General features: G+C 40.4%; 1 protein-coding gene and 1 long non-coding RNA gene across 8 annotated transcripts in view; one reads left to right on the top strand and one right to left on the bottom strand.

Moving 5' to 3' along the window:
- TRPM3 (transient receptor potential cation channel subfamily M member 3) overlaps positions 1 to 20,836 on the top strand; it is a 493,648-nt gene that overhangs the window by 437,959 nt on the left and 34,853 nt on the right. The window lies entirely within an intron of this gene.
- The window catches only part of LOC129078268 (uncharacterized), a 94,243-nt gene that overhangs the window by 31,722 nt on the left and 41,685 nt on the right, over positions 1 to 20,836 (bottom strand). For 3 of the 4 annotated variants that reach the window (XR_008529947.1, XR_008529949.1, XR_008529943.1), the window contains one exon: positions 6,595 to 6,698. This is a non-coding gene — a long non-coding RNA (uncharacterized LOC129078268). Of the gene's footprint in view, positions 1 to 6,031; positions 6,205 to 6,594; positions 6,699 to 20,836 lie in introns of those variants that run through there. The other variant, XR_008529946.1, reaches the window with a different exon arrangement.

Here is a 20,836-nt window from a genome sequence, read left to right on the forward strand (position 1 = left end):
TACTTAACGCATGGGCCAACTTTTTTTTTTCTCTCTCTTGCTGCCTAGGGCTTTCCATCTGAAAAAAATAGGTAATCTGGAGTGAGGGTTTTTTTGGTAGTTTTGATTCGGTTCTGCTCTACTTCATTAATTAGTACAAAAGTTTTGCTATTAAAAAAAAATCCTCACTGTGTTGTACCCTTGTTGTCTCTATGATGTTGACTGGATTTCAACTGTTGTTTTTGTCGAGAAACAAGGAATACGTATGAGCATGTAAAGCTAAAACCCTCTCCTGCATTACTTTTCTGCCTCAAATTATTTGTTCCTCACGTCAGGTGTGGAAATTAGAGTAACTCAAGGCCAGTGTCTAAAATACACCTGTTTTTGGTGAAACTTAGAACAGCACAAACAGAGGGAAGATGGCTATTGTTTACGCACTTCAGTTGTTAGATTCCAGGGCTCTGCATCTGTTTGGTATTCAGGACGGACCTTCTCTGAAGGATTCAGAGCGTGCTAATGCCTGACAGCTATCGCGTGGGGAGTGTTGCTGGGCCAGAGAAAGTATTTTGGAGGAGAAAAACTTGAAACAGTGCCAACTTTTGGGAAAGGAGTGAATTGTTTTGCTGGGTTTTGTTTTCACAAATTGCTAAGGAAGCAAGCCAATATGAGGCACCACCCCTATCCCCTGTCCCTGAAAGTCAGTTTACATTTTAAGGAATACCTACCTGATTTGGATACTAATGCAAATGAGGCTTAGTGGCTTTACAAATGGCAGAGCTATCTGCAGACAGGCCCTTGTGATGATCCAGTATGCCACTGTGATCAACATTTGTTCCACTATCATAATGTTCATTTAGCCTTTGCTCACAGGTTGGCCTCCATTTTTAATTTGTTTACTCTTCATTCAATAGAATTTGTTTTTTTCCCCCGCTATGAGGTGATTACTGAGATACAGAGAAGAACGTGACAGAGATGCTGTCTTCAAGGAGTTTACAGTCCCGGACAGTCAACCTGGCGTTGGCAGGAGTAGGTGGAGATAGAGCCCCAAAAAGAAAGTAGTCAGTACTTCTGGGGTGAAAGTAGGAACACAATAGATGAAACCTTACAAAGAATGAGAGGGTTGAGCTGAGCCCTGAAATATGAGCAGACATTTGCTAGGCAGAAAGGAGAAGAGGGGTATGAAGGTGAAGAATGGCATTCCAAACTGGGAGTTAGCATGGCAAATTCCAGGCACAACAGGTCATTGAATATGGCTGACCGTAAGGTAAAAGGCAGGAAGCAGGAAGCAGGACAGATAGGTCTTAAGAGAGAGATAGACAGGAGCATAGATTTTGGAGGACTTATACTCCATGCTTGGCTAGTTCCCGATGTGGTACATGTTTTAGCAAAACTGTAAGGGTCCATAAACAGAGTTGAGATGGGAGGTGACAGGACATTAGCTAACACAATAGCAGTTTGGGTAGAGATGATGAGCTACAAGAGACTTGAGGAAGCTAAAATCAGAAGGACCTAGACTCAAGAAGTCAGGTGGTACAGAAGGTGGTGGGGGTGAGGTGAATAAGGATTTAAGATGGAGGAATTGAAGGTCACTGCAAGGGTCCTGGCTTAGTCTAAAAAGTAATATCACTTACTGACATAGAGAACCTGGAAAGAGGAAGGATGGCAGGAAGGAGATTCAGTTGCGAGTGGACTGAGTTTGAGATTCCTTTGGGAATTCCAGGAAAACCATGACAATGGCTATTTTGTATATAAAACTCTGGGGCTAAATAGAAAGAGCTGGACTAGAGATATAGATTTGGGGATCAAGAATATAACTATCAGTTAAAGCTATGAAAGCGGGTGAGCTCGCCAGGGGAGATGGGTAGAGAGAAAAGTCCGGAGTACAACACTGAGAGTGGACAGGTCAATAGTATCAAATGCAAGATAAGAGTCCACCTGGGTAAATGTTTAGAAGAGTCCATTCAATTTGACCTTTGGGGTGTCACTGGTGACTTTGGCTAGAGAATAATCACTTCAGTGGTAACTGCAAAAGCCAATTGCAGTGATTTGAGAGTAGATGCACATCAAAGTAAAACATTTACTCATGGAGAGGGAAAGGAGTGCTGTACATGTATTAGGGGTGTTGATGAAGTGGAGCTTTGAGAAGAAGAGTCAGTAGTCACTCACTATCTGTGGAGGATATTTTCTCAAGACTCCCCAGTGACTGCCTGAAACTGGGGATAGTACTGAATCCTTATGTATACTATGTTTTTTCCTACACATACATACCTATGATAAAGTTTAATTTAGAAATTAGGAAGAGTAAGAGATTAACAACAATAACTAATAATAAAATAGAACAATTATAACAGTAATAAAAGTTCTGCAAATGGTCTCCCTCTCTCTCCCTCTCTAAATATCTCATTGTACTGTACTCATCTTGGGATGATGTGAGGTGGTGATACAGTGCCTACATGATGAGATGAAGTGAGATGGATGAGATAGGGATCGTAACATAGGCATTAGGCTACTCTAAGGGTTACTGGAATACAAACACTGTGGTTACCAAGAGGGCTACCAAGTGACTAATGATGGGGGGACACATACAGCATGGATACACTGGACAAAGGGATGATTCACATCCTGGGTGAGACAGGGTAGGGTGGTGCAAGATTTCAACATGCTACTCAGAACAGCACTCCATTTAAAACTTATGAATTGTTTATTTCTGGAATTTTTTATTTAATTTTTTTTGGAATGTCATTGGCCACAGATAACTAAAATCTCAGAAAGTGAAATCTTGGAGAAGGGGAACTACTCTAAAGTTTTGTTATCACCCATCAGGGAAGTCAGTGAATCAGTACCTATCAAAGAATTGCTCCAGACCACCAATTTGCAAAGTTAGGTTGTCTGTTTTCTCAGTCAAGACTCAGCGGCCCATATCAGGAAAAACAAATATTTGGATTAATCTAAGATGGAAGCATTGCAATGTCAGTATGGCAGAAAGAAAGGGAAGATGCTTGCAAGTATTCTTAAAGTTATGCCTTATGAAATCTAAGATGAAGGGAGAAGAAAATAAAGGTATAATGTTGGTAAGTACCTACGAGGAAAAAAGAATGATCTAAGGACTAGAGGTCTAGCCTGAACACCAAGTTGGTTGAGAACTAAGAATCCTAAGGGTAGCAATGATAAGATAATGTGGCCAGAGAATAGTAAACTGCCATTCAGAATTAAAAGGTGGAAAAAATTAGGTTAATGATAAGGTCCAGAGGAACCTATGAGAATGGATTTTAGAATATGTTGGAATTGAGGTCAAGCAGCTTGAAGCTAGGCTCTTCTGTGTTTGTCAATAGAGATATTGAAGTATTCATAAAAATGACAAGAGAAAGAGTGAAAAAGAAGACTCTGGTCAGGATGGCCTGAACCTCACAGGACAAAGTGCTCTTTGCACAAGAAGTAAAAATGGTGATTTGGAAGAGGCAAAGAGTATCAATGAGAATACAAACACTATTTATGGGAACCACAATGGTGGATGTACAAGACTGTACAATTTTTATTTGAGAAGGTTACAGGGAGGTGGTGATTTCCTGCAAACTGGGTTTTGGTTAAAGCAAGAAACTATGAAAGTGGGCTTATGTAAGTAGGAGAAAGAAGCAGAGTTTGTGTTCAATGATAAGAGAATGCCAGAAGGCTCTGGGGAAAGGGAGAAGAGGGAGAAATGATGGGAAAAGTCAGTGGGCAGAAGACCCAGCACCATGTGAGGACAAGTAGCATAGGGAAGGATAGTTGACCAGAGCAGCTTGCATTGCAGGAATAGAGGATGATAGATATAAAAAGTGTGGTAGGAATAACTGTTCCAGAGTTCTGAGGCAGAGGAGGCAGATGAAGACTGGAACCCCAGCAGTTCTAAGAGGCCAGATGAAGCTAATGATATCATGGTCTCATAGGCAGCCTAGAGTAGCCTTTGCTGAGGTTTCCAAAATTGTACTGGGAACAGATTGTTCTGTGCTCTAAACGATGGAACTCTAGACTTTGTGTAGTGGTGCAGAACAACCAGATGGCTGGAGAAGTCTCTATCTCAGAGGAGGCTCTCCTTTTGAGATTAGCAGTGTCCTGTGATTCTAGAGAAGCATCACTTACCACCTTTCAGAAGAATGAGCTCTTATGATCAGCTTGGGATAGTCAATTTTTTTTAACCTTTTCTAGACTTGCTCATATCTTTTTTCTTTACTTTTATTGTTAACACAACTGCAGATGTCCCCATTTCTCCCCTTTCCTCCCTTCCTCTCAGTCCCCGCTCCCCCTTCCCTCTGGCCCTCACCACACTGTTGTCTGTGTCCATGGGTTATACTTATATGTTCTTTGGCTAACCCCTTCACCATTTGGCCTATGATTAAATTTAGTGCTTAGTTCGTCTTGACCATTTTCAGCCTCCTGTACCTCTGCCATTAACAGAGTGCTTTTAGCACATCCTAGGTTTGCATGACTCCAAAGCCCATGTTTTTTCTACTCTAGAACAAATACCCTTAGTAAATCTCATATAACCCTATGAAAAATAAGGTATCGGCAAATGGGACATATTTAAAATTCTAAAAACCTCAGAAGAGCACCAAAGCGCTTCCTAAAAAGTTGTAATTGGGAGAGAAAAGTTGACTTCCCATCTAGTTGTTGAACTATTTTGTCATCTATGGAGAACTAACTTATTCCTGAGGGTAAAGAGGTATAAAAAGAGTGTACCCCTCCATACAGGCAAATCAGTTGGATTTCCATAAAAACTGTGTTGGAACTTGTCCTCTTCAGCATGTGCAAAAACGATCTAAAAATGGGAGTCTGCAAAATTTGGAGAAAAAAGTAGTTTATGGTGATTTCAAGTACTAAGCCAACAGTGAAAGACTTCAGAAAGGCTAATGTTTCCTAGGAGCATGTTTAAGATGAAATTAGGCATTGAGAAACAACAATACTCCAGCCCTTGGTAGGTGGTTCAGTTTGTTGGAGCCAAAGAGGTTGCAGGTTTGATTCCTGGTTAGAGCACTTACCTAGATCCCTGGTGAGGGTGCATATAGGAGGCAACTGATGATGTTTCTCTCTGACATCAATATTTTTCTCTTTCTCTCTCTCTCTTCCCCCACCCCTATTTTCTTTATTCTCTCTCCCCCACCCCCTCTCTCCTTTCTCTCTCAAATCAATAAACATATCCTTGGATTTTTAAAAAAACAGTAATAATCCATACTATACCTAGATACTATAGATATAATCAAGTACAGGCAAGGAAAGGCAATCATTATGGACTGAATACTGGAGACTTCATGGTGTATAACAACCCCAAAAGATGTTACAAAACATCTAGAATAGCATTAAAAAACAAAACTGAAGGGGCTAATGTGAAGCTGTGGTGTGAATCTGTGCCTGGGACACCAAGTATAATACTGACCAATGTCCCTCAAGGAAGACAAATACATTGAGTTAGAGCAGAGCAGCCAAGCTAATCATGGGAATGAATGAAAAGCTGCCATCTGAGGGAAGATCAGGAAGATTAGAGCTCTTCCCAGTGGAAGGTGAAAGGGACCATGCCTGGAATCTGTGGACTTCCAAAGTGATTCTCTGTGGACAATGTAAACATGAAATGGATCCCCAAATCCCAGCATAGTTGAGTCAAGAATCCTTTGGAGTATGAAAGTGGAAGACTTAGGTCAAATAAAAGAAACACCATTCTGCAGGGAAAGAAGAGAACTTAGGGGATTTATTTCCCCCAACAGATTTTACAGGATAAATAATATAGTCTTAAAGAGATTTTTTTAATATTATCTTTGTAATCATAAAAAGAGAGACTTTGAACAAAAAGTGGAGTTTTCTGTTCCCTACACCAAAATAATTTTCTTTTGAAGGAAAAGGATAAGGAAAAAGAGGAAGAAGAAGATTCTGCTGTACAATGGAGGACCCATCTCATAGAAATGACATGGATAACTCAAAATGGCATATAATCCCAAATCACACATAAATATTAGTGAAGAAGACACCCAGTCTGTCACATTGATGATACCATTAATCCTCTTCTCAGATCCCCTCTCATCACCTTTTACCAAAGTTTTGCACCCATCCTCCAGCTTCTAGGAGCTCTGATGCTAGGGATGTTAGCTGTGAACTTCATATAGTTGCCCTTGAGCAGCTGGAGTCTCTTCACCACCCAGAGAGCTTCACGTGCCTGAGAGTTTTTGTACCTCCGAGACATCCGTACTCTGATGATGCCTGTTGGGAAGGAAGTGGTGAGCAGCATATAAGCCTTAGTTCCTTGTCTCTTGCTTAGGTGGGAAAATCTACTACCTTCAGAACTGCAGAATAGCTTCCTGAATGTAAGGTGAAAATTCATACTCCAGAGAGCCCTAGGGGATCAGACTAAGGCTTAGACCTGAAATTTCACCCAATCTGCTTCCTCCACTTTCTACCCAGTTTCTCTTCTGAGCACTACCTTAACACATCACTTTCACTTAATCCTTTACTAAGGGTCACTCCAGGAAGTATCCAATCTAAGACAGTCATTCAGATACAATCTGATATCACGTGTGCTGGAAGCTCAGGAACCTTCCTTGCAGTGCATGGTAGGAAGCCATGGGGCACCCAGATTACATACAGGCATACCTTGGAGATATTGCATGTTTAGTTCCATACCATCGCAATACAGTGAGTCATAGTCTTTTTGCTGGTGGAGGGTCTTGCCTTCAGTTTGTAAAAAAGCTCAGCATCTGTGAAGCACAATGAAGTGAAGCTCAATAAAACAAAGTATGCCTGTATAAAGCAGATGGTTGATCTAGTCACCTGTATTAACAAGGTGAGAAGATAAGATTCTCTCTCTCATTATAAATGATGGAAACTTATTTGCACCTGTGTTGCTTTCACACCTGAAGTTAACAGCTCTAATTCAAGACATTATGTTTGTGGGAGTCACTGAAAGATGTCATTCTTGATGGTGGAAAGTCTATTCCAGCCTCAGACTCTTATTCCACCATATTTCCCAAATCCCTACTCTGCACCATGCAGGCCCTGTGAGGAAACAGGAAGATATATCACCACCATTCCTGTTTTTTTAAGGGTTTATCATCTTGGTGAGGGTTGGCCAACTTCTGCTCTTTCAAATAGAAAAGATCAAAGGAGAAGATGTCTGTTTTTGAATTAGTGCATAAGGTAAGCACCCTGCTTTAGGATTAGGTATGGCTCCCAGACAACAAATGCAGATTCTGCCAGAAAATAAACTTTATTTTTTATTCTAATTCCACTTATTTCTACTTTGAACACCCAACGCATAAGCTGGTGCAAAGCCAATACCCATTTGAAAGACAGGCAGGAATAAATGAACATTTCAAAACGCTGACCTACTTCATGGATTTAACCATCTTGTACATAAAAACAAGATCCCCAAAATAAAAATTAACTTATTGGCTCCAGGTGTGCTAGATGTAATCTTTGTGTTTCAAAGAGGGGGTTGGTATATGAAGGAATCATAATCTGGTGTGATAATAAATCATCTAACAGTATTGCTCAAGGGGTTTCTTAAACACTCAGAATAGTAGTAGGCTTGGCAGATTCTTCCACAATAGCCCTGTCCTATAGAATCTTCTGTGATGATGGAAATAGTCTAAATCTGCTTTGTCTGATCTTGTAGCTTCTAGTCACATATGGCTAGTGAGCCTTAGAAATGTGGCCAGTGTGAATGAGAAAGCAAATTTTTAATTATGTAAAATTTTAAGTAATTTAAATAGCTGCATGTTGCTAATGGCTACCCTATTGGACAGCTCAGTTCTAGAATATAAAAATGCTTTGGAATGCCAGCTCCACGAGAGCAGGACCGTCTCTGCCATGTTCCCTGCTGTAGCCTCAGCATCTCAAACTGTGTCTGGCATGTGGTCAGTGCTCAGAAAATAGTTGGTGCTTAAATTAAACCCCTTCAAGTAAGGAATTTTTAAAAAATGAGAGTAAGGTTGTTATCTGCTTTGTACAATCAAAAAAAATTTCAATGACTATGTATAAAAGGGAATTAAAAATGTGTCAGTAGAGAGAGTGAAAAGGAGTTAAGTTTATTATAAAAGAATTTAAAATTTGGATTTAGTTAAATGTTATGATCATGGATTCATGCTTCAGAGAGAAAGAGAGAGAGAGAGATGAACTCAAAGGAAATCCTAGCTTTGATAACTCTGCAATTTAGTCAAACCAGGTTCAAGAAATACTCATTAAACAAGTCATCCTTCTAGTCTATATGCAGAAATAAATTGTTGTTCAGCTATAAGAAAGAGAAAAAGGAAAAGAGGGAGAGAAGGAAGGAGGAAGGGAGGGAAAGCCCTTGGTTGTTGGAGCAGCTGAGGAAGGGAGAGAGCTGTGGGAGCCCAGCATTGGGGCCAGATGAGACCCAAGCTAAGAGCCCCGCCCACACCGTTCTGTGCACACTGGAGGAGGTGGCCATGCATCCTGTAACTATAGCCTTTCCAAAGGCAGTGTTCTGACTGAACACAGTGAAGCAGATGGCTGATTTCACTCAGAGCAGAATACACCATTTCTGATAACATGGCAAGATTTTAACCCATCTGTATTAACAACCACCAAAAACTAGACTGTTTTCAATACAGGTTAACTGTTAGCAGATCATTCCAGCAGTACTGACACATTAATTGTCTTTTCTCAAATATGACAGAGTCCGAATGGGCCCGAAGCCTCAATATAGTAGGGGAACTAAGATGCCCAAGATCTTTTACAAAACACTGTCCAGTGGAGCAAATAGCTTTCTGCACAAGATCTGAAAAGACTTTGTCTGCCAAGTGATATTTGACTGAACTGTTTGGCTTTCAGCCAACTATTTGGTATCTAGAATATCAGGCCTGAGGTTCAAGATGAGGACGTGCTAGGCAGAAGACCCCAATAACTTCAGGTCAGGTACAGAATTTTGAGTCTTCATCTTAGTGACACACTCAATTCAGGTACATGACATGCACTGATGAATGAAGAATAGAAGGGGCTATTTCTTGACCTGGTTCGTGTTTATATATATTTTCATTTTACACTGGACATGTGTTTTATGAACTCTTCTGTATATTTGATATATCTCATGTTGTCATATAACAAGGAATAAAACAATCACTCTGTTATCACATTTCCAGATTCAGTTTTGAATGGGGTTGTTCATTCAATAATATCAACTGAGCACATTTGTGTGCCAAGTACTGTGCTGGGAGCTAGGGATTAAAAAGAGACATACATTATTGCCCTAGCTTTGAAAAAAGTTTAATGGGGAAGATTAACAGTAAATAATCACTGGAAATCAGCATGATGTATATTTCCTTGGGGGTAATGTATAAGGACTTAGCTCAAAGGAAAGAACATATTTTTGTTTGTGGGTGGGTAGCAGGTGGTAGGGGATAATGAAAGGAACCTAAAGAAAAGCAAGAGAGGACAAAGGACAGCCAGAGAAGTTCTCCTGGAGGTAACAGTTAAGTAGGATCATAAAAGATATGAAATATTTTCCAGACAGATCATGAGAGGGCATTCTGGACAGACCGTTATGTCCAAAGCTAGAGAGCGATGGTAAGGTGTGCCAGGTGTAAACAGCAGGGAAATGAGACGTTATTGCTAGACCAGGCAATGAGTGATTAATCCCTTCTACAAGGTGCTCCCACGCCTCCTATACCTACCCTGGGTTAACAGGTGGCATCGTATTGTGTTTGTCTGGTTTCTTATGTGTATTCCTCATGGAAATATGAGGTCTGTCTGGAAGGTGTCCAGCCATGTAATATGAAAAATAGAACATTTGTTGAAGTAGGTACAAGATACAAGAAATATTGTACATGGGACAATGATGCCTTAGACCCCTTCAAAGTAGGCACCTCAGAACCCAACACAGTTCTCCCAATCGCCATCAGATGTCCTGTCATATTTTTCCTGAATCTCATCAATGGTCTGAAATCTCTTTCCTTTCAAAGGCGATTTTAGTTTTGGAAAAGCCAGAAGTTGCAGGGCACCAAATCTGGGCTGTAGTGGGGCTGAGTCACCTGGGTTATTGGATGTTTTTGCCAAAAAAACTGTACGAGATATGACGAATGGGCAGGCACATTGTTCTGATGATGCTGCGAGTAACCCGTTGCCCATAGCTGCAGCCTTCTGAATCATCCAAATAGTTTCTGCAGAGGAATGTTCAAGCTTAACATAAAATTGGATACAGATTCATTGCTCTACTCACTCAGTCATTTTGAATGTGATGGTCACACAGTACACATGCTCACTCAACAGCATCTACTGCCCCCACTGACTAGCACAATGAAGTCATCGTTGTTCACAGATGTGCATACCAGTCCATTCTCTGTGGCTGCCAGGTTATGTTGATGTTGCACAAACTGTTTTTGTTATGTTAACAATGGCTAGACTTTTTCTGGACAAAATGCATCATATATGCATTTTGGAAGATGGGGGGCCAAGTGCATCTTTTCCCATATTTGAGTAGGTGAATGGAGAAGAGGTTAGAAAGGTAAATTGTAAAAGGCTTTGGGTGCCAGACTAAGGAGTTTGGATCTTTTCTTATAGGGAAAGGCACAGCTCAGCTTGTGTGGAGCCTTTTTCAAAGTTGAGGCTATGGTTTATAGAATTCAGAGGTTGTGATTTCTGAGTGGGAAGATTATGGTTGGAAATTAGACAACTGCGGTGCTCATTTCAGGAAAACTAGATAAACCATTAAAAAGGTCCATTGTTCCAAAATGTCATCTTCAAGAGGAGTAGCAAGTTTGAAAGAGTCAAAACATCCCCTGAATATGTTAAACCTACTGACTCTTCTCCCCTTAGTGTAAAGTATTTGAATCTTTCATCTTAACCCCCAAAAGAGCTGAAATCAACATTCAGGGAAGGAGAGTTAAAATAGGGGCCAATAACGAAGCAGATGGCTCAGGCTGGAAGACGAGGACTTTGAATAGCCAGCGGGCAGCACCAGGCAACAGTGTGCCTGGAGGGCAAAGAAAGTGAGACAGGGTACATGTGGGGTGAGAGGGAATGGTATTCAGAAAGAGAGGTGGTGGCAAAAACAGCCTTGCCTGCATTGCAGTTTGCCAAGGGCCCTACCAAATGCCTGCTTGCCTCCAAAAACCACCGTCTATGCTATCTGCAGTAAATTGCTGATTCCTGAATTTAAATATCAGGATTGCTTGAAGTTCTAAGAGCCTCAGGGTCCCCCAGTTCAGTCTGCAGGCACTGGGCTTCGCAACTCCAGCTTCTCCAGTTCAGCCAGATTTCTCCTTACCTTCCCCCCACCTCTCCCCTGCTAGAAGACTAACAGAGGTGCAAAGGAGAGGAAGGAAGACAGAGGTGAGGAGTTAAATGCATTCAGATACCACCCTCTCTCACCTTTTCCCTTAGTTCATCGTTTGCCTATCAAAAATCTACTTCCCAAGAAACTCAAGAAGCTGGAATACTCTGAGTTTTCTTGTGACCATAAAATAATTTCTCACAGTTAGGCCTCTATCACTGGTTCTCAACCAGAGAAGTTTTGCTCCACCCCTCTCCCTCCTCAGGACATTTGGCACTACCTAGCAGCATGTTTGGTTGTCATCACTTGGGGGATGCTGCTAGCATCCAGTGGTAGGGACCAGGGATTCTATGACCATCCTATAATGCACAGGACAGCCCACCCCCATGTTATCCAACCACAAATGTCAGTAGTGTCAGAAAACCTGGGCTGTCAGAATCCAAAATTCAACTTCTTATTATCGCTTCTCAAAGAAAAGTGGCACAAAGTAGTTGTCGTCAACATCTGCAAAGTCCTAAAGAGGATGGGTCTGAGAAGAATCCCATTTGGGTCATCACAGTCTGAGGCCAGGAACAGAGTGCTCCACGCCCCCATCTGCCATCCCTTCCAATTTCCCAACATCTCCCTCCACTCTGCTCACTCTGTTTTCAGACCAAAGACCAAGTTAGGACATCATACAATCATGGTGTCAGAAAGGTCAACATGACAAGCCACTTTTGGCAAACACCAGTGGGCGCCAGTTTTAGATAGAATAAATTCAGCTACCATTGAAGAATTAGAAAAATTCAGAGGCCTTAACTTGTTTAGAATTCACCAAATATTTTGCTCATACCGGTGAAGTCTAGCAAACTTTAATACTTCCCTTCCCAAGTTTATATCTGAGAGATGCCAGTGATTTTTGTAAACAAGAAAACACCATGATGGATTAACAGAGAAAGTGGTTAGAGTGACCTCAGAAGTCCTATGGAATGATCCAGTTTGATCAATCCAGCCCATCATCCAGGAAGAAGCAGGAAGGAAAACCACACTCCCTGTGATCAGGCTCAATAGTTATAGTTACTGACCAACTTAACACCCCTGGACCAAATTCAAAACCATTTCTGAACATTTTCTGGAGCCCATGACTCTCTCATAAGTGGCCCACAGGGTCCAGCTCTACAAAATCATAGTCCTTTAAGCAAAAGAATGAAGTCTGCGGCATGCCCTTTTTAATATTCTGAACAAGGGCTTTAGAAGTAAAATGCCGCTGTGAACTGAATGGTTACAGTACTGTTCCAGGAAAGCCAGTTGCTGACAAGTACTTCAAAGTCACTTATGCCACCCGAGGAACATAATGTTCAACCACTGAAGGAACTATAGACAGCACATGCAGTTTTATTATACATGAAGTAATTGAATATACAGGGCAGGAAACACATCTATCATATAGGTCATTCACTAAAAGACTAGATCCTTTGCAGTGGATTTAAGGTTATACATCCAATCAGGAGTCTACATAAAATAACCAAGTGTCAAAAATGCCACTGCTTTTTTAAAATTGTGTGACAGTTGTGCTTAAGCAGATTGTACTGAGTATAAGGATGCCTGAGTTCTTTATTAGCTGTCAGGTGTATTACAAAGGCTGTGTCATGAGTTTCACATGTTTCTTTTGGTATTTCTAGGTGAACAAAAGTCCATTAACATTAGTTGAAATCTTATAACAATGGCTGGCCCTGGACCAGGCACACAATATACTGCAATTCATTTAATCCTGATTCACTGTTAGTGCACATAAGGAGCAGAGACTAAATACCTTGCTTACGGCCAGGAAGAGGCCGAACGGAATTGGAACCAAGGTGTATCTAACTGCTAAGCCAGTGCTCTTATTTCTGCGTTATAACATGAAGCCGCTCCCACCTCCTTCCATAGCCCTGCTCTTTGCTGGCATCCTACTGTGGTGACTGGAGCACTGCCATGCATTTACTCACTTAGCAACTACTTACTGAACCTTCTCAGCCCGGAAGAGAAAGTGGTAAACAAAAGAGACCTTGTCTTTTTCTTCAGGGTAGTTGCATTCTACTGGGGGAAGGAAGGAGACAGACAGTAAGTAAAAATAAATACATACATACATGCATACATAAAGTGAAAACAAAAAGAGCTTCTTTGGAATAGTATTAAGTTCTGTGAAGGAAATAAATCCAAGTAGTGGGCTAGGAAGTGGTTGGGGTGAGGAGTTGGGAGTACAATTTTATGTAGGATGGTCAGGGAAAGTCCTTGAAGAGAGAGAAGGAATTGAAATGTGAATGATGAAAACAGGTGTGGCCAGAACATGGGAAAGGACATTTCAGACAGAGGGAATAGCTGGGCCAAAAGCCCTTTGGTAGGGATGATCTCGCTGTGTTCAAGTGGGACAAGAACGGGTACCAGTGTGACTGGAGTTGAAGGTCTAAAGCAGCTTAAGTCAGTGTAATGTGTCCTGATGGGATTCCTGGGTTCAAGTGCGTGACTTAATTCTAAATTAGGGACCAGATTTAAGAACAGAATCTGCAACTCTGCAATCATTCAGGAAACACCACACCACAATATGCTGACTGTCAGGATGGTTGGGAATCTTTCAGAAGCCAGTGGCTCCCAGAATCAGGAAGGGAGCTGTCTCTGCTGTAGGAGCCATGCTCTGACCTCCCTGAAATGTCCCTATGGCACTGGGATGGTGACAAATTGGATACTCCCAGAAGCGCCCATCATAGATGAATTAGACATCCACGTGAAAAATACCTTGTCCCTCCCAAGCAGAGATTCACCTGTCCCATGAACATGTCAAAATAGCATTCATAATCAAAACTGTGATGCCTTAGTAATGTAGACAAGAATGCAGTATTTGTAAATGGGACATAGCTTATGGATAGGTCAGAAAATTACAAATTAGGGGGAAGAGGCAGTTAAAATGTGCTAGCCCCAAGATACCAACAGCATACACTGGATGTAATGTACTCAGGGGGAAACAATCTTCTAGAAGAGTTTATTTTGGGACATGATTATTAGTCCCATAACAGTTCACATTTATGGAATGCCTGGGGTGGGTGGAGAATTCCGTTAAGAATGGTTTCAGTTAGGGTGACAAGGACAGCCCAGGACAGAACTAGAGTCAGACACTCTGAATCCCTGTCTGTCACCTCTGATAATTCTGTGACCTTGAGCAAGTTGGTGAACCTCTTTGTTCTCCAGTATTAGCAAATTAAAGACAGTAAGGAACTCTGTCTAGGCGTGCGTCTCCCATAGGAGCACTGTGAAGAAAAAGAGTGGTCCTTCCTGAATGAATAGACTGAGCCTAAGAAACATAGGAGTTCATGCAAATTAGTGTTTACAATGAAGCTGAAATCTACATCAATGTCAGGGTGTGATGTACTCAAAGGAAAACATTAATAAATAGTAGCACTGGTGATGTGCAAATGTGCCAAATTAATTAATATGATACCCAAGGGACTGAAGTTTGGGAAAGAATGAAACAAAATTTGCACTTTAAAAGGCACAATGCCAAGAGCTGCTCAGACATAAGGTGTTATTGGTAGTAACAGGGGAAGGATGAAGTGAGATCTCTTGTGGGGTTGAGGCCTATAAAGTCAAAGCTGTTACTCGAGCCTCTGGTCCTTTCCAGAAGGGAATCCAGCTCTAGATAGACTCCAGAGTCTTAAGTGGTCTAAACAGTGAGGTACCTTCTAGCCTCCTCTATTCCACTGTTTTCTTTTAAAAACCAATCCCATTGAAACAATTAAGCCAAAACGAGCTGTCTGAAATAGCATGCCTCTGTCTCCACACAACAGACTAGAACCAATGGTCATTGCTACTGCTCATCATGAAAAACCACAATTTTGTTTGCCCTATTGTGTCTGCCTTCTAGCCAATCTGAAAGTCATTCTGGGTGCTTATACAGTATTCATCTATTTATAGGTTCAGCAAATATTTAGAACCTACTCTGTTCCAGGCACTATGCTATGCACTGGGAGTATATTAATGAGTAAAACCAGCAAACCTGCCTGCTAAAGAACTAATAGCCTAATGGAGTTATTAGATAGCAAACACAGAATCACACAAATACTTAATCATAAGCTCTGATGAGTGTATGTTCAAGAAATACAAGGTGCTATGATATCACCTTACAAGCAGGCTCAGGGAAAGGCTTTCTGAAGAAGCGACTTATAAGCTAAGCTATGCAGAATCAGCAAGAGTTTGATAAGCAAAGAATAAGGGAAGAGCCTAGTATGAGACATAGTCCATGCCAAGGCCCTGAGACAGAAAAGAGGTAACCCTCACTAGTAATGGGAGAAGACCAGCCTGGTGGAAGCATAACACACAAGGGGAAAAAATGGTGTGAAGTAAAACTGAAGGGGCAAAGGAGGACCAACTTGTGTTGGGCTTTTAGGCCAATGTAAGGAAGTGAATTTATTCCTGCTTAATGGAAAACCTATGAAGGGTTTCATTGAAGCACCTGAGTTGTAGTGATGATAGTGGTCTAGTGATGATGGTAGGATGTGTGTGTGCATGCTTATGTGAGTGTGTGTGTGTGCGCACGTGTGTGGTATGACTTGCATGATTTGATCAATCAGCATCAATCCAACGGTTATCAATGGGTACTGTTGAGGGCTCAACAAGCACCAGGTCATGCAGACTAGGAGCTGACAAACCTGACTTCCAGGCCTGACTTCTCTCCTGAGCCCAGCTCCTAGATGCGAACTGACTGGGACAGCATGGCCACCATATCTCAGAAATTTTATGTTGAAATCCATAAAGAAGTGTTTTTGCTTGTCCTCCCTTACTCGGGGGGGCACCACTGGCATTTAGAATATAGGGTCCAGGAAGGGAAAATATCCTGCCATGCACAAGACATTGCCGCAGTCAGGTACTGTTCTGTGTCCCACACAGCTTTCCAGTGTCCCAGCAGACATGCATGTAGGTAAAAAGCCTGGTTATGATTATCTGAGCCTAACTCTATTTTACATTTAAAGACACAATATTTTTGCATGTTTTTAATAAGCAGTGAATTTTTCCTGGAATGAAACCACCATGAACATTGAGGGCAATGGTATTTTGTTCGTTTTGGAACTTTCCCAAGAGTTGTTCACCCTTTTAGAAAATCAAACCACCAATGACAATGCTGCTAATGGTACTTGAGTCATCTATCAATCTACATTTAGGCTTGTCCCATACACGAAGATTCTTCACAGAAGTGTAAGAATCTGACTACTTCACTGTGGCTTGTAGAATAGTCAGACCTCAGAATTTACAAATCAAAATTATTATTTTATTATAAATTGCTATCCTTTTATGTCCCCTTTATATTAAAATTAGGACATTATATTGACTTTTCTGGGATTACGTGTACAAGTAAATTATACCAGCGATAAATTTTATTTCGTAATAGTAAAGAAGGCAGTAGAAAATATTTATTTTAAAATGGATTTTGGATCTGACATGGTTCAGAAAACTGAACAAGCCTATTCGGTGCTTCAAAAATGCTATGATTTTAGGAATTTACCTAATTATTCCCTTTGGATGACCTCTTGATAACTTTGACATGTAGAGGATCTTATGTAAAAATTGCACATTGTTAAATAACCCAGAGAGGTATCAAGGTTGATGTCACCAGTGACAAATCATGTTGGTATTGTTTACTCCCTTTATAATGTGGTGAGGACATTTGTCCTTTGTGGCATTATTTCCAAAATTTATAATACCAGTCTAATCATGAGGGGAAAAAATCAGACAAACTCAAATTGAGTGACAACCTACAAAATGAATGACCAGTGCTTCTCAAAACTGTCAAGTTAATGAAAAACAAGGAAGGCTGAGAAACTGCCACAAACTGGAGGAGACTAAGAGGACATCATGGCCACATGCAATGAACATCTGGATGGGATCTTGGAAGAGAAAAATGACATTAACAGAAAACTGATGAAAGGTTGAGTCAATTCTGGAGTTTCATTTATAGTGATGTACCAATGTCATCTTTTTTTGTTTAGGCAAATGTACAAGGGTTGTTTAAGACTTTGACATTAGAGAAGACTGGTTAAAGGGTATGCAGGAATTCTCTGTACTATCTTTGCAACTTTTCTATAAATCTAAAATTATTCAAGTTTTTTAAGTCTATTTTTTTAAACGTAGGAAGCCATTAAAGGACTCACATTTAAACATAACTTAAAGAATTTTCCTGAAGATATAAAGTAATCATGTCATAAGAAGACACAATTGAAGCAAAAGAAATGTCATACCCTCCCTGGAGCCTTATACTCCAGGGTCAATATATGAAGAAGAAAAAGAAAACATGGGGAACCAGTGCCAGCTAACATAAAACGTCATGTCCCTAGTGGATATGCAAATGCCAAGAGACACGGTAGAGATGAAGGAAATGGAGTAGATGGATCAATCAGATGAATTGAGACCAAGCTTTGAAGGAACAGAGACATTGCAGGTAAGGCAGAAAGGCTGATTGACAGAAACAAAAAGAGGGATTAATAAGCAGGCTATTCTTGGGGAAAGTTTAGTTCAAGCAGTAATGAGATGTGAAGGTAATAAAAATAATAATGGCAAATACTTAAATAGCACTCTATATATCAGGCCTTGTCCCACATGTTTTATGAACACTCACTCATTAACTCCCCATAACAATCCTATGAGGTAGGACTATTGCCCTTATTTTTAAAGGGTAAGAAAACTGAGGCACAGAGAATATTATCTACATTATTAGTTTGAACCTTATAAAGTTGCCATTTTTGTAGAACAAAATTCTCTACTCTCAGAAAGTTTATATGGTTTGACCTAATAAGTAACTTGTCTAAGTCCCACAGCTATTTGAGAGGTGAAGCTGGACTTTGAACCCTGGCAGCTGGCTCAGGAACCTGTGTTGGGAGCCTCCAAGCTACGAGGCTTTGTACAAAAATGGTCAGAATTTACTGAGTGTTTATTGTATACTAAGCACTGTCTGGGGCCATTTATGTATCAACAACTCATTTATTTTCACAAAAACACTCTTGAGGAAGATATGATAATCATCCAATTTATAGTTGAGGAAACTGAGGCCCAGAGAGCTTTAAATGACCTGCCAAAAGTTACACAGCTAAATAAATGGCAGAGCTGGGATTTGAACCCAGCCTGGCTGGCTCCCCAGCCTGGGTTCAGTGCTCCCTGATTCTCATGTACTTGTAGGTATGTTGTGACAGAATTTGGACTGAAACAAGCTTTAACTGCCACTTAATAACCTGGAGAGAAGAGGCTTTTCCTGTCAAATCTCAGAACAGATGTTGAGGGTTTTGCATTTGGTAAGACACACAAGAGGGGAACATTATATTTTCTGGCCAGCTCAAAATGAGTGACATTGTTATTCTAGTGGAGTGGAAAATTGGCCTCATAAGCTCTTTAAAAAATGAGCAAGGAAATAGAAGAAAGCATGAAAGACAATGGAGAAAAAGAAGGGAAAGAGAATGTGGAAGACTGGAAGATAGGCTATAAAGTACTATCAAGCATTTTCTTTGCAATTGGCTAGCCTTTCCCTACTCTTAAATGATTTTCTGTCCATTCAATAGACATTCAGTTCTTAGATCTACTCTATCCAAGAGTCAAGTGGTCATGTTATAATGGCCCTATATTCAAATGACTTAATTTACACCAGGATTCTCTTAAGCAGAGAAGAAAAATAGCCAAATGTTGCTCTCTAGCAAATTAACTCTTTAAAATATCATCTAATAATATGACCTAAAACCTTACTAATTTTAATACCAAGTGAACTCAAATTAGCACAAAAAAGAAAAACCTAAATTACAGGATTTTTTAAAACGCAAATCCATTATTTTTACATTTGTACAATATTTTACATTAGGCTAGCTAAGGATTGCCTAGCAAGATTTTATACAAATAGTAAGTCCCAGAACCTAAAGTAACTCCAATCTTGAGCACTAAGTAACTCAGGCTGCCAAATCTACACAAAGATGGAAACATCCTTAACTTTACCTCTTTAAATCTCAAAATGGAGCAGGTTAAGTCCCATGGACTTCATGGACTAATATTCTGGGTCAGTTATATGGAAATATAACTTAGACTGGAGACAGATGTAAGGGAGATAGGTGTAAGTAAGACAAGTACAAAAAAGTTAACTGATTCACATGAAAATTTAATTAATTAAAGGAAAAGAGCACTGCAATGAATATATTATTGGGACTACTCTGCCCTCTTGGCCCTGTAAACCTGCCATTACAAGGGCAATTTTCTTGGATTTTGAAACACATAAACATGTTTCATTGTTGTCATACAGACTTCTACCAGTTGGTAAGCCAAAGGCCTTTGCCTGATATACTTTAACTCAACATCACTGGTTCCTATTGTAATCTGGGAACAGTTGGATCAGTGTGTCTCCATGGCAACTGTTGATATAACTAGTTCCTCCACTCACCTAGAACAAGAAATAATAGGCTATTCTTCATGACACACAGCAAAACAAGATTTGGCTTTGTTCATTGCTTGTACATTATTTTAGGCCAGTCCTCAGCCTCTTCTCAGTAGAGTTCCTACTGCAAACCGAACACTACTCTGCAAAATGAAGCCATCAGTCATGGTGAGTGCAAACAGCTATGCCTTAGCAAATTGCTTATTCTTGTGCTTATCTATTCACTCTAGTGAAAAGGAGAGAGCTCTGTGTCCATGGGTTAAAAACAGACTGAAGAGGACTTAAATCAAGTGTTCAAACCTGTAGCATGATATACCTTGTCCAAGGCACTAAAAATGACACTTCCTGGTCTGGAATTTTCATGCCTATTTCAAAGAATATCTGTTTACTCATCTCCAAGGGTACCATTAGATAATAAATAAAATGAAAACTGGGCTTTCAATTTTTTAATTATATTTGTGGTGATAAACATTCATTTTTCATTTATGTTGAATGTGTTAACCACATAGATGTGGATCTTAAAGTAAACGTGTCGGCCAAAACTCACTTATGGTCAAAACTCTCTTATTGTCAAACATATTCTCAAAAGTCTTTGTAATATAGAAAGAGCATGACTAATGGACATCACCATATGAGAATCACTGAGCCAGATAAAAGAATGAAACACAAAGGAAAGTCTAAATGCAGATGTCTGGGCATTCAAACCATCTTGACTGTAACAACTCTCTCACTATGAGAAAGAGCACAATGTGTGTAGTTCAAAGGATGAAATCATAGGTTTGAATCCATGCACTGAGCCATCTTACTAGCAATGTGTCATGTGGCAAGTTACTTCTCTCTTTGTGCCTCAGTTTACTCATCAGGATATAACAATAGTACCTACCTGTTTTGGACTAAGTTGTGTCCCTCCAAAATTCAGGTGTTGATTGCTTAACCCCTAATGTGACTGTGATGAGGTCTTTGGAAGGTAATTAGATTTAGATGAGGTCCTGAGTATGGGACTCTCATGATGGGATTAGTGCCCCTGTAAGAAGAGACAACAGAGAACTTTCTTCCTCTCTCTCTGTCATATGAAGCCATCTGCAAGCCAGGGAAAGGGCTCTCACTAGGTAATGGAATCAGCTGGCAGCTTGATCTTGGACTTCCAGCCTCCAAAATTGTGAGAAATAAATGTCTGCCGTTTAAGCCACCCA

Source organism: Pteronotus mesoamericanus, unplaced genomic scaffold (assembly GCF_021234165.1).
Source record: "Pteronotus mesoamericanus isolate MK-2021 breed Mesoamerican mustached bat unplaced genomic scaffold, CSHL_Meso_final contig_73, whole genome shotgun sequence".
In the NCBI taxonomy this organism is placed as follows: domain Eukaryota; kingdom Metazoa; phylum Chordata; class Mammalia; order Chiroptera; family Mormoopidae; genus Pteronotus; species Pteronotus mesoamericanus.